The sequence below is a fragment of the Rattus norvegicus genome, chromosome 19 (assembly GCF_036323735.1).
Source record: "Rattus norvegicus strain BN/NHsdMcwi chromosome 19, GRCr8, whole genome shotgun sequence".
Classification (NCBI taxonomy): domain Eukaryota; kingdom Metazoa; phylum Chordata; class Mammalia; order Rodentia; family Muridae; genus Rattus; species Rattus norvegicus.
The window spans coordinates 2,997,967-3,013,076 of NC_086037.1; positions in this window are offsets into that span (position 1 = coordinate 2,997,967).

The following is a 15,110-nucleotide window of genomic DNA, read 5'->3' on the forward strand; positions in this document are numbered from 1 at the left end:
CATACATTCTAGTATGAGGAACACTAATCAATAGGGGGAAAGGCTCTAGTTTGCTACTAAGTCTACTTCCTGTTCAAGGAGATACGTACATATCTTCAGCAATATCTGGGGACTTTTTGGTCAAAAAAAATCAACAGATGTAAGTCAATTCTGACACTGGAATTTTCACTTTGTAAGAAGAGGAATAACTTGAATGATGTTCAAGGAAAAAGACTTCATATAGGTTTTTTTTTTAAATTTCTGAGATGATCAATGTGCTGTTTCTGTCCTAAAATGTGGTTGTTTTGAATTAGAAGCGTGTGAAAGAGTCTGCGATATTTGAATATTAACAGACTTTCTGTAGTATATACCCTTTATCACTGGGAGCACGTGGGAACATACTTGGGAATTGCTAACTTCCTACTTCCAGTTTGGTATCTTTGATTTAGGACTTCTGTTAAATGTATGCTTTTTTTTTCTTTTCTTTTTTCCTTTTTCTTTTCTTTTTTATTTTTCTTTTCTTCTTTTCTGAAACAATTTTATTGCAGTTAAATTTCTAATACATGCCTTTGGAAAACACATCCAAAAGAGGGTGTGGGAGGGCTTTTCCAGTTCCATTCATGACCTCCTGTCTCCCACTCAGCACCCATTTTCAAATCACCTGTGCACATTTTGTTTCCTTTAGATGTGTGCAGCTGTCTCTCTCTCTCTCTCTCTCTCTCTCTCTCTCTCTCTCTCTCTCTCTCTCTTTTAATTAGATATAATTCTTTACTTACATTTCAAATGTTATTCCCTTTCCTGGTTTCCTGTCAATAAGCCCCTATTCCCCTCCCCATCCCCCATACAGGTATTCACCCCATCCATCCTCCTTACTGACCCCCCCCCCATATTCCCCTGCACTGGGGATTCAACCTGGGCAGGACAAAGGGTTTCCCCTTCCACCTGTGCCCCAATAAGGCTATTCTCTGATACATATGCAGTTGGAGCCTTGGGTCAGTCCATGTATAGTCTTTTGGTAGTTGTTTCGTCCCTGGAAGCTCTGGTTGGTTGACATTGTTATTCTTATGGGGTTGCAAGCTCCTTCAACTCTTTCAATCCTTCCTCTAATTCGCCCCAATGGGTTGCTATTCTCAGTTCAGTGGTTTGCTGCTATTTTTTGGTATTTTTTTTATTTTCCACTATTTAGTTGATTTTTTTTGTTTATTAGTTTTATTTATATTAATTTGAACTATTTTTATTTATTTTAAGAAATGTTTTAATTTTAAAAGTATTGCATTACTTTACCTTCTCTCTTTTCTCCTTCAAGACCTTTCTTGACTTCCTCTGCTGTCCTATAGGTAGCTTCTCTTTCATTATTGTTACACACACACACACACACACACACACGCACGCACGCACGCACACACACACACACACACTACACAATGTGTATACACAAGTATATAAATAAAATCTACTAAATTTATTTTATATTTGTGTACATATAATTTAGGGATGACTACTTTTTATTTGAAAATCAATAAGTCGACTCACATTGAAAAGGGAAATTTTCTCATTAGTCGCCCATAAGTCTTCATTTAGCCATAATTTTTCTGGATTACTTTAACCTCAGATATTTATCAAGAGAATATTTTAAAATTCTAATTTAATGTGAGCACATTTCTCCTAAGTGTTCTTTTGTTTTGATATCAACAAATTTTGATATTCTGACTTTGTGTTTTTAAATTACTTGTTTTTTTTCTGATTAGTCTAAGTTCTCTTTGTGCTATTGGACACATAAAATAACATTTCTTTCTGTTTGTTGGATGAAAACTTATCCCATTTCATTGGCCCCTGTAGCAGCTCAGAATATATCCGTGGCTTTCTATTAAAATGAAACAGTAATAAAGTAGAAGGTATTGGGTCAGAGTACTTTACTATAGAGTTTGTGTGGCCGTAGTCATTATTTTCAGTGTTTTGTATTATATAATCAAATCATCAGACCCAATTTAGTCTCAAGGTAAAACCATGAGGAATGAATGCGTGACCATCAAAAACTTGGCATCATAGAGAGAAATCTTAGAATTTGTAACTAAACACATAAAAACAAAGCAATTCAGTCAGCCAGAAAGCATTGACAAGTGAGTCTCTGCACTTCCCTTCACTACGAGTAGCTTAAGCATGGCAGATTATCTTCAGGCTCAATGTGCATCCTTTGCAACATTCAAGGAAACTCTGTAGTACGGTGTTCTTTTAGTCTTCTGACTTGCCCTTGACCTGTGCAGCCATAGAGTCATCAGCATTTGCACGTGGTTGCTTTCTAATTGCAGAAGCTGGTTCAGCTGTATGTTCTTTCATTTGATAGGGAAAAAAAATGTGTGCAGGCTATTTTTACCTCCTTCCAAATATCGACAACTCACCATGCCCATGGGACAGAGATCAGGACGGAGATAGTGAAACTCAAGCAACTTCAAGCCACATGTAAACACAGCCAAGCAACTTGTGCTGAGTCAGTACTATTGCTCCCCTGAGCCATGCTACTGGAAGAATCTAAATGGAAATAGCAGCGGCCAGATCCCTGTTTCTTTCTAGCAAAAGCAGAATGAGTGCTAGGGTTTTGAAATCGGTGCTTGAGATGGAAGTAGATGTTCTACATTTGCAATCTGTCGGGTGTTTTCTTGTTTTGTGTATAAAGACAAAAGAATTGTATACTAGAAATGCTCACTTCATGCTACAGACTACATTAAGTGTCATTTTATTTAATTATTCAATGGCATGGTCATTGCTACTGTGCACAGTGTTCAGTGTAATGCTGTCCATAGAGATGAAGGTCTGTGCTTTACATTACATTCATTACACAGTTAATTCCTGCTGGATAGAAGAGGCTGGTCTATGCTTCTTTTGCTTAAAATTTATATTTACTCTTTGCAAATTTCATGTAATAAACTTTATCTTTTTTTTTATTCCTCAAACTTCTCAAAGATTCCTCTGCAATCTTATCCATAGACATTCATTTTCTTTTTCTTTCTTTTTTTTGCACAAGTACACAGCCAAAAGGAATACACACACACACACACACACACACAGTCCCACAAACACACACATATACACAGAAAGAGAGAGAGAGACAGAGACAGAGACATACAGAGAGACAGAAGGACAGGGACAGAGAGACAGAGATGAGAGAGACAGAGAGAGACAGAGAGACAGGGACAGAGAGGAAGAGCAGAATAGCAAGAAGGAGAGGGAGAGGCAAGGAGTCTGGTTTATGTTTTACAACCAGTCCAGAGTATGGAACCTGCCCTGACATATAGTTGATATGCCTAATATCACTATATTAAACTCCTGTTTCCAAGTCATGTTTCCTATGTTGTCTAATATCAAATTAGAACATTTATATGCGTTAGTATATGCTTAAAGGGGGGCACTTTGTAACAAATAAGCTGTAGGTGAGTCATTTGCTTTCATATACTCTGTTGATACAATTTTCTGGAGAATCATATAATAATCTGGACACAAAAAATTAAAAAAAACTTCAGAATTGAGTTTAAACACATATTATCTATAAAAAATTGTTAACTTATAAGCATATGCCATTTTACAGTATGACAACAACTAATAAAATAATTTAAGCTTCTGGGGAAAGTTTTGCATAGTAGGATATATTCCCTGAAGCTCTTCAATTTAGCCTCCAATGTAATTAATATAAAGCAGGCAGGAGTTATTTGGCAAAAAGCCTAACCTCATTCAGGAAACATCTCTCTGCAACAGTCTTTTATCAATACAGGTAAGAGGCAATGTTGTGGTGCCTAGTCCCTACAGATATGTCTGCATATCAACACCCTTACCCAAGGTTGAGGGACCATTGCAGAAGAGGTGAAAAGAATGGTAAGAACCAGAGTATCAGGAAGCTTGTAATGAGACTATGACTCCCAATAATGTCAGAAGCTACATAGATATGCCAAAGTGTACGGGGGACAGCGCCAAAGCCGCACCTCTAGGCAAAGAGCTCCAGGAAACTAATTAATGAGAATAGTTGGAATGGTCTTTCCTAGGGAAGAGCACATCGACTCATTCTCCAATAAAAGAAGTCATCAGCCCTGAAAATATACATGGAATTAACATTGTACAGACTAAGCAGCACATATTCAGGAGAATATGTATATACATATATGCATACAACAACAGTCAATGAAAAAGATACCATGAATTCCAAAGAGAGAATTGAGGTGTACAAGGCAGTGTTTGATTGTAATAAAGCAAAGGTAAAAAATGATGTAATTACATTATCTCAAAAAACGTGTTCAATGTATGTTAGAGTACAAAAGAATGAACAGATTCCAAGGCTACAGTTCTTACAAATATTATAAAAGTGAATGATGTTGTAGTGCCATTAAAGTATGTTTATGCATATGCTTATCCTAAATAAATAACTCCAGTAATGTTTTAAAGATATCTGATTAATGTCTAAACACAAGCAGATACAAACACATTAATTAAATGTCAATTGTATTTTTAAACTAAATACAAACATTTGTAATGGTAATTGAAGTTGAACTTGCTTTGATTATTTATTAATTCTGGTTGTCAAACATGGTAATTACTACAGATGAAGCAATGCCATTTATTATTCAAGTGGTTCCATTAGCCCACCACTGCTTGGCTGAATGGGAACTCCCTGCAAGGTGGTACTTCTTCAGTATATTTACTGCCTAGTGCTAGATATATTTAATTACTTGTTTCTGGGACAATTACCTGAGAAGATGGCCACCTGGAGAATAAAGTTTTGGTGAAAGTAAAATAAAGGTAATTGGGCAAAAGAGATTTCCATCTACTATGGAAAAAAACCCACTACGCATCAATTATAACTCAAACCCCTTTTCACAGTCTCCAGGTAAGATCAATTTTCCAATGACAATCTACCCAGTTTCACCAACTCAGAGTCAGCTGTATATGTTGTGCACTTTCACAGCAGAAAATTCTTCTAGATTCGCTGGTTCTTCTTTCTTATGTCTTCTCTGGTCAGAACAGGAGATAATTTAGAGTCTAAGGCATTTTATATATTTTATTATGTACTTCAGCCTTACATGATGGAAGTAATAGACTTTATCTTAAGAAGTTTTACATTTTGTTTTTCATTTTGTAACCAAATATTTAATCTAATCCACCTCAGTTTCAACCATGGCTACCTTATGAAGTACATCCAATAGAGACATGCCTGAGGCATGAGTAGGCGAACCAGGCTGTTTTTCAGAGAGTTGTAATATACTCCGCTCCTTCCTTTGTTCTGACAACATCAGACAGTGTCTGTCTGCATTTATAACAAAGACACTTTCTGGACTTGCCTCTTATTTTGCTTATGTTTCAAAGCTCAACATAGTACTATGGATTAGAATATATTGTGTCCATATAATTGATCTCATATATTACTTAAGAAGTGGTCAAGTTTTTAAAATTGTGTCTTAAAATCACACTTATCTATACCTTACTCATATTATAGCAGTTAAATGTCTTGAATGATGTCACAAGACACGGAATTAAATCTCAAACGTGATAGCTGTGACTCTGAAGTCTTCTTTTCTCCATGTGCCCTATTGTTTCCATTCATTTCACCTATAAATTATTTTATTGATAACTTGAAATCTGAAATGTTTTCTACTAAACATTTGAAGCAATACTTTTTTCAACTAGAATGTGTTTTATGCTTAATTCTGTATATTAACATTAAAGTAAAATAATTTCTAAAATGTAGTTTAGACTTGAAAGGATATTTTATGTGAATTTTAAACTAGGCCATATGCAAAAAATGGTATTGTAAATAGATGTATAGGTTCTATTCCTCATAATTTGTAATCTAGAAAGTTTTGTCACTAGATAATGTTTGAGCAGTACTTTTCACATATACAGACTTGGTTACTTGGCATACATTGCACTAGAGAAAAATCTCTTAACACTATCAAATGACATATCTGTAATACATGATGGAATGAATAATATAAAATACTGATTGGGTCTCAACAGAAGGAGTGAAGCATTGGCTTTGTGTCTGGAGAAGTCTTAAAGGAACATTTAATTTCAACAATTTAGTAACAAAGTATTTTGTTTAATTTCAATCTATTTTATAATACAGCTTCTTTCTACTGTTCATTTTACTTCTTTTGTTGGTCATAAATATGAATACTATATCATATCACCCCCATTTTTTATACAGAGGGATCTACATTTGCATAAAATTCAACTGTAGAGATTACAGGTACATACACTCTTGTATAGTGGTATATGAAATATGAGACAATGTAATTTTTCAGGGTGGGTTTCTGGATTTAGATGTCCTGGGGAGTTATTGAAGATGTTCTCATGTCAGATACCTTTCCACTTCTGCTGATCTTTTGTCAAATGAACAACTCGTTCAATGCATACCTGACCAGAGTCATCAGGAGGCATTATATTACTTTCTCTTCTCTTATGGGGCTCTTACAATTAATTGGCAAGATACTTTGCAATTAATGTATATATTTACCTCTTCTTTCAAATCTTTGTCTTCCTAAGGGCTAACACTTATTCATGACTTAAATTTGGACTCATAATTTTCCCCAAATCATCCCTCCAAACTGTTGCAATTATTTTTTACATAAAATATCATAAATGGTAAGTTTCAAGATTACTTTTTTCTTAATATAAAATGTTAACCAACAGAATTGATGGCCATGGGTCTTTCATAGAGGTTTTCTGTGCATATTTAAATTCATCTTTCAATTACGTCATACAAAAGCATGGAAGCTTTCCATTGAATATCCACTAGGATTAGGTACTATGTGAAACATTTGACTTAAGCTGTTCCACCTGACCTTCAGAAAGTGCATAGTGAAACATTTACTGATACTCTCATTCATAAAGAGAGAAATTAAGGTTTTTTACCTATTACAGCAGGATTATCTCTCACACCTATCTGATAATCCAACATCATTTGAGTTCCAATGTCAATTAAGTTCCATTGCAACTTCCTACTTGGCTATTATTTTTTGTTTGCTCCTTGAACTAGATTGAAGTGCTAATTGTCTCAAGATTTGCCTCACACCTGGCTGAAGAAATGTATCTAGGCCATGCCTGCATTCCTTTCTTTTGTAATGGAACCACTTCATACTTTACAAGTCTCTCTCAGAGAAAGTGACAAAAAAGCATTTGCCATCAAATCTGACTTCAAATCCTTCGCACCCACATATTGAAAAAAGAGAATAGACATTTTTAATTGTCTTCTGGCCTCTGTGTGTGACCTTCCCTACCCCATTTATACAAATAAGAATATTTAATTAATATTTCTTGCAGAGTTTTCTCAATGAGACTGTGCTTTATTTTTCAATTCTGATGATTTTATGGGTTCATCATCTGTTTATGTATACTTCTCTGTCTCTCACACTTTCCTATTGGCCTTTACTTGGATGCTTTTCATATAAATTTTCATCTCAGTGTCTTCTTGCGATCGACCTCAAACTAATGCTCCTATTAATGACAGCACCAAGCCATAAATCTAGCTCTGTCTGCAGAACGCTCTGATGTCCACACTATAGCAGTCAATTACAATTTGGCAAGCTTGTTCTTATGCTTTCCCACCTGACATATAGTTTTTCAATGGCAGTGAATATTGCAACCTTAAGCAGCAATGAGTGAGAGATGGCATCCAAGTATTATCTCAGAAAAAGTTGGCATTCAGTCACTCTTTTCTTTTTTTATTAATTAATTTAAACACTTTACACCTCAATATCAGCCCGTTCTTTCTTCCCAATGCCCTCTTTCAAACAACTCCACCATTATGTAGTCGCTCTATCGCCCCTACCCTTGTTATCATGTTACCCTGGCACATCAAGTCACTGTAGGGCAGGGTACATCATCTCCCACAGAGGAGAGACAAGGCAGCCCAGTTGGGGGAGCAGGATCATCAGATTCAGGGATAGCCCTCACTCCACTGCTATCTTGGAAGCAAAAGGAGTTTCTTTCCTTAAACAGACACAGAAAAGGCTGCCTTTCAAAAGCCAAAGTACCATATATGTGCCTCTCAGGCTCTGATTTCCTTACATAAGGCCTAGGAGCAGCCACTGAGATGCATAACAAAATAAATGAATAACTTTTAGCTAGTTCTTGGCCTCTACTGAATCTTGTAACACCAAAAGCAATGGCTTAGATGACCCTTGTAAGTAAGCAGAGGCAGCAGAAATGGCACACGGCTAATCCTTCTTTTGGAACAGCCAGGTGAAACTCTAGACTGCTTTTGAATTCTTGATTGTGACATGGAAACAGAAATAGATATACAGAGAGACATAGCATACATTTTTTTCTAGTCATTGAGAAGTAAGAGACTACTCTCAGAAGTACTTTTAAGATTATATTTTTTAAACCTTCACAATGTATTGGAAATAAATCACTTGAAAGATAGCATAAAATAAAATGATCTTCAAGTACATTTGTGTATCCTCTCTGCATGCTTAACTGTCTAAAATGTGTGGATCACAGTAAGAAATCTGGAGGAAACACGAGTCTTAATTCAAGCTGAAGAAAATTAAGTATTAGTTGAAGTTAGATCTCCAAACGGAGTGTGATAGAATATTTGGTGGGAATAGATAGTAGAAGGAGATTGAGATGCGTAAGGCCCTCCTTTGAAATTATGGGATATATGGAACCATATGACTTGGCTTTGTTTTTAAAGAGATTTCCAAAATGAAAATAATCATTAAAAAGTCACATTTGAGAGGAAAAAGTCAAATTTTAATATATATACATATATGCATACACATATAAAAATACACACACACACATTTATATATGTATGGACACACACACAGACACACACAGACACACACACAGACACACACACACGCGCACACACACACACACACACACATATATATAATGCATATATATGTATATTTGATCAAATTTCCTGGAGTCTATGTGTTTTTCATTGTTTGAATGCAGAGTTAATAAAGACATACAAATAAATGCCCTAACAAATTAAATGGCTCATAAAATCCTTCTCACTTTATTCTTTTCCCCTGTGGAGTTTCTGATTGTTTCATCGTGTGAGCTATAATTAAAATTATTATTAATCCTGATTGTATTAGAGTTAATTATTTCTATTTGAAAGTGTGTTTTCATCTAAACTATAGGATGTATATTATTCTGCAAGAAAAATATACATTTAACCAGAGAGGTGATTTTAATTTTTTCAGGCACCTGCTTTAACATCTCAAAGTTGTTAGAATGTTCTAAAATTACTTGAGCCACTTAGTAAATTGCAAATATTCTAAGAGGTAAGTAAGGGGTTTGAAGAGAGCATTTGCAGCACATCATTATTCCAAGTTCAAGAGAGCAGAGTTGAATAAGATCAGATTGTGCTTTATATTTAGGAGATGGCTAGGAATTTGATAAGTATTTAATACATAATTTTATTATTTTTGTGGTAAGACAAGTCAATATTCATGTTGCTGATGATGTTGATAAAATGTCATTTAAGTTTTTATTTGATTACCATAAAAATAACTTTTTTGTCATTATATACATGCTTTATGTAGTTGACCATATAATTTTTCACATGAATTATTCATAGTTAATGTATTCATTTTACCTCTCAATTGCTGCTCTCCCACCTGGTTCTCCTCTCACTAAGTCATTCCCCTCAACTCCCCTCCCATGGATGGGACTCTAAGAGACTCTAAGAGAGTAGCTTTTAATATCACTCTCACAGCTTGACTAGGCTGTCATCCTTGATTGGTCCTCTTGAAAATCCCTGTGCTATAAAATGGGGGAACTACAATGCACGGTTCGTTCTTGGAGCTCGAAGGAAGAGTTCATCCACAGAAACTCCACACCTATTAACTAATACTATGCCCAGTGCTTGGACTCCAGAGGTGAAGAGAACTGCCCCATCTGTAATGGACTAATAATAACACAGAGGATTCATAATACACAGGGAGAGAGGTATAGTTAAGAGACAAAAAGACATGGACTTGAATCACATCATCTTGAAACCATGACCCTTTTCAGTATCATTCACATTTTAAGAATTGCCAAAAAAAAGTTACCCAAAAACATTGTCAACCTTTACTCTACTGAGCTGATGCATAGACTTTCCTTACCCCATTTTTCTGATTAAATTTCTAGCCTAAGTATTAAATAGCATCATTTTGAAAGAAATGATGCACCCTCTGCTTCACTATACAGAAAACCTAAAGTCATTATATATAAGACAAACAGAGGGAAAGCAGTGGATTTTCTCAGGAACTCTGAACACATAACAAATTGAGTTTTTCTGTGTTAACTCATCTTTCAGAAAGAGAGTATATCCCAATGCTGGCAAAGTCTACAGAGGTGGCTTTACCTATTATAGGGGTTAAATTCTGAGAGTGGTATATATTGAGCTGGGTATTTCCCAATTGTGCAAAAAGAAAGAAGAAAGCAAGTTAGTAAAGTACAACTGCAGAAATAGCAAGTAGAATATTAGAAGAAAACGAACTATGGCATAACATTTATAGGACAACTTTCACATCTTATCCATTATTTAATTACAGAATGATGTGAGAATCTATGCTTCTAGAATAGCTCATTCTTTAAATTGCAATAGGAACTAATCCACTTTTTTTATTGAATCATTGTTAATATTAAAGCAGATAATCTCAGTCAAAAGCTCTTCATGAATGACAATGAATATATAGAATTTCTTTAGGGTAATATGTGGCTCATAATAGGCATTCAGATGAATTCTGAATGAATAGATGGATTTATTAAAGGTTTTATAGAAATAGTCCATTCAATTATTTCTTTTGGAATCAAGAGCTAGCTCTGTTGGTAAAGTGCTTACTGTGCAAGCAGGAGGACCTCGGGTTGTCCCTGGAACCTGTCTAAAAATATTAGATGCACTACAGTAGATGGTAATTCCAACTTCAAACAGAAAGAGGCAGCAGAATTATGGAAAAACAAGAAAATTTTAAGTGTCAAATAAAGGCAAAATACTATTAATCTTACTACATTCTTGGCAAGAGAAATTACTCATATTTCTGTGATTGGCTAATTTTTTAACTTGTAGACAAAAGAAGTATAGCTTAGTCATTGAGGAAAAGCATATTAAAATGGATTTTAAAGAAAAACAACATTTTAAGGAGCACTGATAACTGAAAGCCTAAGAATTGTTGTACTGGGTTTTTCTCAATAACCTTTTGTATGTATAGACAAGAAATAGGATATCCAGGTGGCATACTGAAGATTTAAAGAGACATAGACAATGATCTGAATTCAAATTTAAGAGACATTATCAACTGGGTTAAGTATCACAGACAAAAATGCAAAACTACAAACAAATGAACAAAAATCAATTACTCCATCTCTTCTTGGTATATAGAGGTGACAATTACTAAGAATTACTAAGAACTAAGTAACTAAGAATTACTTATTTTGTTTTTAGTATTATCTATTCATCATATAAAAAGAAATGTTGTAGTCCATTAAGAAGCCTGGAACAGCTATAATATCTTAAATATTAGTTGTTTTCTATTGGTGCTGACTCTATAATTATCCTTAAGTCCAATGGCATATGCATTATCAGTAAATAAACAAATAAGGAGTTTTATAAAAGCTTTACATTCAGAAAGTCACTGAGTCAGAGTTAAAACACTTGAATAAGGGTCTTTCATCAATGCTCCTGACATAGCATGGAGGTAAGCATGATACTGTGTCGTCTTGAAGGTTCACCTTGAAGCCGAGGTGCGGAAGACCCCGGATGTTCATGGCCACAGCCCCTACATTCACCTTAGTGTAACCATTGTGCCAAAAGTGAAAGATGCTGAACAAAGAAAATACATTCAGGTCTTGATTAGCTGTAGATAGTGCTTAACTTGGTGGGACATCGATTCCTCTGATATAGGGGTTCACAGATGTTTGTAAGTTACTATGTCAGTGGTTGGAACCAAATCTTGGTTGGCTGAAAAAGTAACAGATGTTTATCACCACTGAGCCATCTCTCCAGCCACATTGTTTTTATTCTAAGTGAAGATATTTTATGTGTATGTCGTGAATACTACTGGGTACAATATGATGATAAGAAGTTCTAAACAAGGCTCCATCTGTAATCATGAAGTCATGTCATGCCCTGGTACTGCATTGATTCTTTCTTTTCAATTTCCTAAAAGAATTCTTTCCTCCAAACAATCACACGTCTCATACTCTTAAATCAGAACTGGTACGTTCTTTAGATCAGAAGTTAGACGAAGTTTAGTCAGTTATTAATCCCATTTTTTCAATGGAGTTAACTTCACTTTTCCATCATAGCGTTTAAAGCTGTTCTGAGAACAAAACTACTGACTCCTTGTTAGCTACCTACAAATACAAATTTCAAAGATATTAGTTTGCCTTTCATTCAACTTTTTGCAGTATTCCATCAGCAATGCTTCTTCCCCACCAGTGTGTTTCAGTCCTCTTTTGACTCATTCATTTTTTTAAATATACTTTACTTGTAATATTCCAATGATTGAGTCACTCAATATAAATAGTTTGCATTTCTTTTCAGCCACTTTTGCACTGTTTTTCAACAATGCTGTTTTATATCCATCTCAATGAGTGTTAAAAATAATAGGCCCAAAGCACAATAAAGAATTACACTGCAGTGAGCAGCATAAAATTAGGATAGATTGGCAGGTAGCTTCACATTCCAATACCTACAAAAATGTGTTCTGCAGTGGCCATTGCACAATTGTGCATACATAATCTCAAAGCCCAGAGCACATCTATCAGCAATAATTTCACGGAAGCAAGCTCTAGCTAATATGTGCAGAATCTTATATTACTTTATCAAACTGTCTTTGTGTAATTAGTCTGTCTCCAATGCTGGGTGTATAAATTAAGCATCTAATTTATCTTGACTGGCCTCTGGATTGCTTGATCAGTCTATTCTGCTTCTGTGCCTCTTTAGTTAATGCCAAGTGCTGCAAAGGGCCCTTTGGCAGCAGGGAGTGAGAGGATGCAGGGATTCTTTCCAAGGTCGCAGGCAATTTCAAATTTACTTATCACTGACACTGGGCACTGTGAGTGTCATTCCTTCCAATGACAGTGTTCTTCAGGGTGAGCACAACTGATGTCTCTAGTGACAGGTTACTTTGTGTTGTAGTCGGTGGATAGTAAATTACTGGAAATCAATCTGTAAAGTGAAGCTTACGAACAGAAATCAAATTAAAATAAAATTATGCTTCATTCTCCATTCAACTCCATTCCTCATAAGCCTACTTCTCAATAGCATAACAAACTGTACAATTTTAAGGGGCAAGTTACACAGCTATTCACTCTTGATAAAAACAAAATAACTCCTGTAGCCATAATCATTCCTCAAGAGCATTTAATTTGTTGGCTCTTGCATTATTGCTATCAAAACAAAATCTTGCAGCTTTATTGGAATACATAAATCTCTTTGATTTAAGCACATTTTATCTCTCTTTTTCTCAGATGAATTTGAAATGATGCGGAGTTAAAATTTTATGGGGTGATTTCTGGGGAAAAAGGCTGACATAATTTTCAGCTTGGGACTTTCTGTTCTGCTGACAACTCAGAAAGTTTAAGGGAAAACGTGTTGCTTTCTGATAGTTTTTTTCAGAGCATATTTATTCTTTTATGGGGAATGCACAGTCAGAAGAGTTGTGTGTTCATTTGAACGTGAGTAGGCAGATAGATTTTTTTTCTTTTCTCAAGATGACAGCGAATATGGAGTGGGATATTAAGATACCAAGTTTTATGAAATAAGATCTTTTAGACCATGGTTTAGGGATTTTTCTACAATTACTGATTATCCACCATGCTTTTGAAAACATAATATTTTATGAATTCATCATGAATCTATTGTAATTTCTTTGATTTTCACCTCATGTATTTCACAGTTTGTGCAGAATTATGTGGTGTGCTTGAAGCTGTGTTGCTTTTCCAAATAATGGAGGATGGTCAAAATACTGCATCTCCATTCTGAAACCATCTTATTAGTATTAGAATAGTAATATCACATGATGCCTTCAAATTTGTAATAGAAACAAGAAGATAAGCTGTACATAAATATATTCTCATCCCATGACCATTTGATGGATGCTTTTTGGTCATGGGATGTGAAGATATTCTATGTGGATTTGTGGCCGCATTTGATGTTGCTTGATGATGAATAAGTTGTATATTTCTAGACTAGAATTATATAGAATTATAATATGTGAAAAAGTGTACATGTGCCAAAGATTTGAAACTGTAGATATAAATTAAAATCAAACAGATTAAGATGTCAAGCTATATAAACATGGTATACCAAATCTACATTTATTTTATATAGAATTATATAAGGAGATAAAGCTTAAATACCACTTATAACTTATTGGGTCTAATGACTAGCATTAGAATCTAAGACTCACAATGGGGAAACTTCCTCCCTAGATCATAAATCAATTTGCAACAAACTTAGAGTGAGAGCCTTGGGGACTCTTTCACTCTATCTTTTATAAATGTATTCTTCTCTGTATTAGATACTTGGTGAGGGATTGGCATTCAATGATAGGTGAAAATAGATATAATCTCTGTTTCAACTCTACTCTGAAAACCAAACATTAATCAAATGGTCACCCAAATAAAGCAAAGTTAATTACATTGGATATCAATGATGAGGTGAGTAAAGGACAAGAATAATAAAGGAATAACTTACTATTGCTAACTTATGGAAGAAAAAATAAGTTCATGATAATGAACCAACTTGTACTCTTAATCAACCTTTTGTAAACATCATTAAAAACATATCTTAGAGAAAAGAAGTTCATCTATTATGACAGCCATTTCTGACTTCCCTAAGGTAAGACAAAATACTCTCAGTTCTCTCTTATTTGTATATTTCTTCATGATGACTTCATATTTAATGATGTCTCCTCCTCACCAAGTCAAGAGCACATTGATGATTTTATAATGCTCATGTTGTATTTTTATACAGGTCATCTACCATATTTTTCTCCCAAGCTAGAGAAAGAAAAACAACAAACGTTGGCAAAAAACGAGTAAAAAGTCTCTCGCTTTTTGAGATATACCATGTATTCCTTTTCCTTACTCCCTGCATTTCAGCAAACTTGTTCATTGCTACTTAGCAAATATAAATC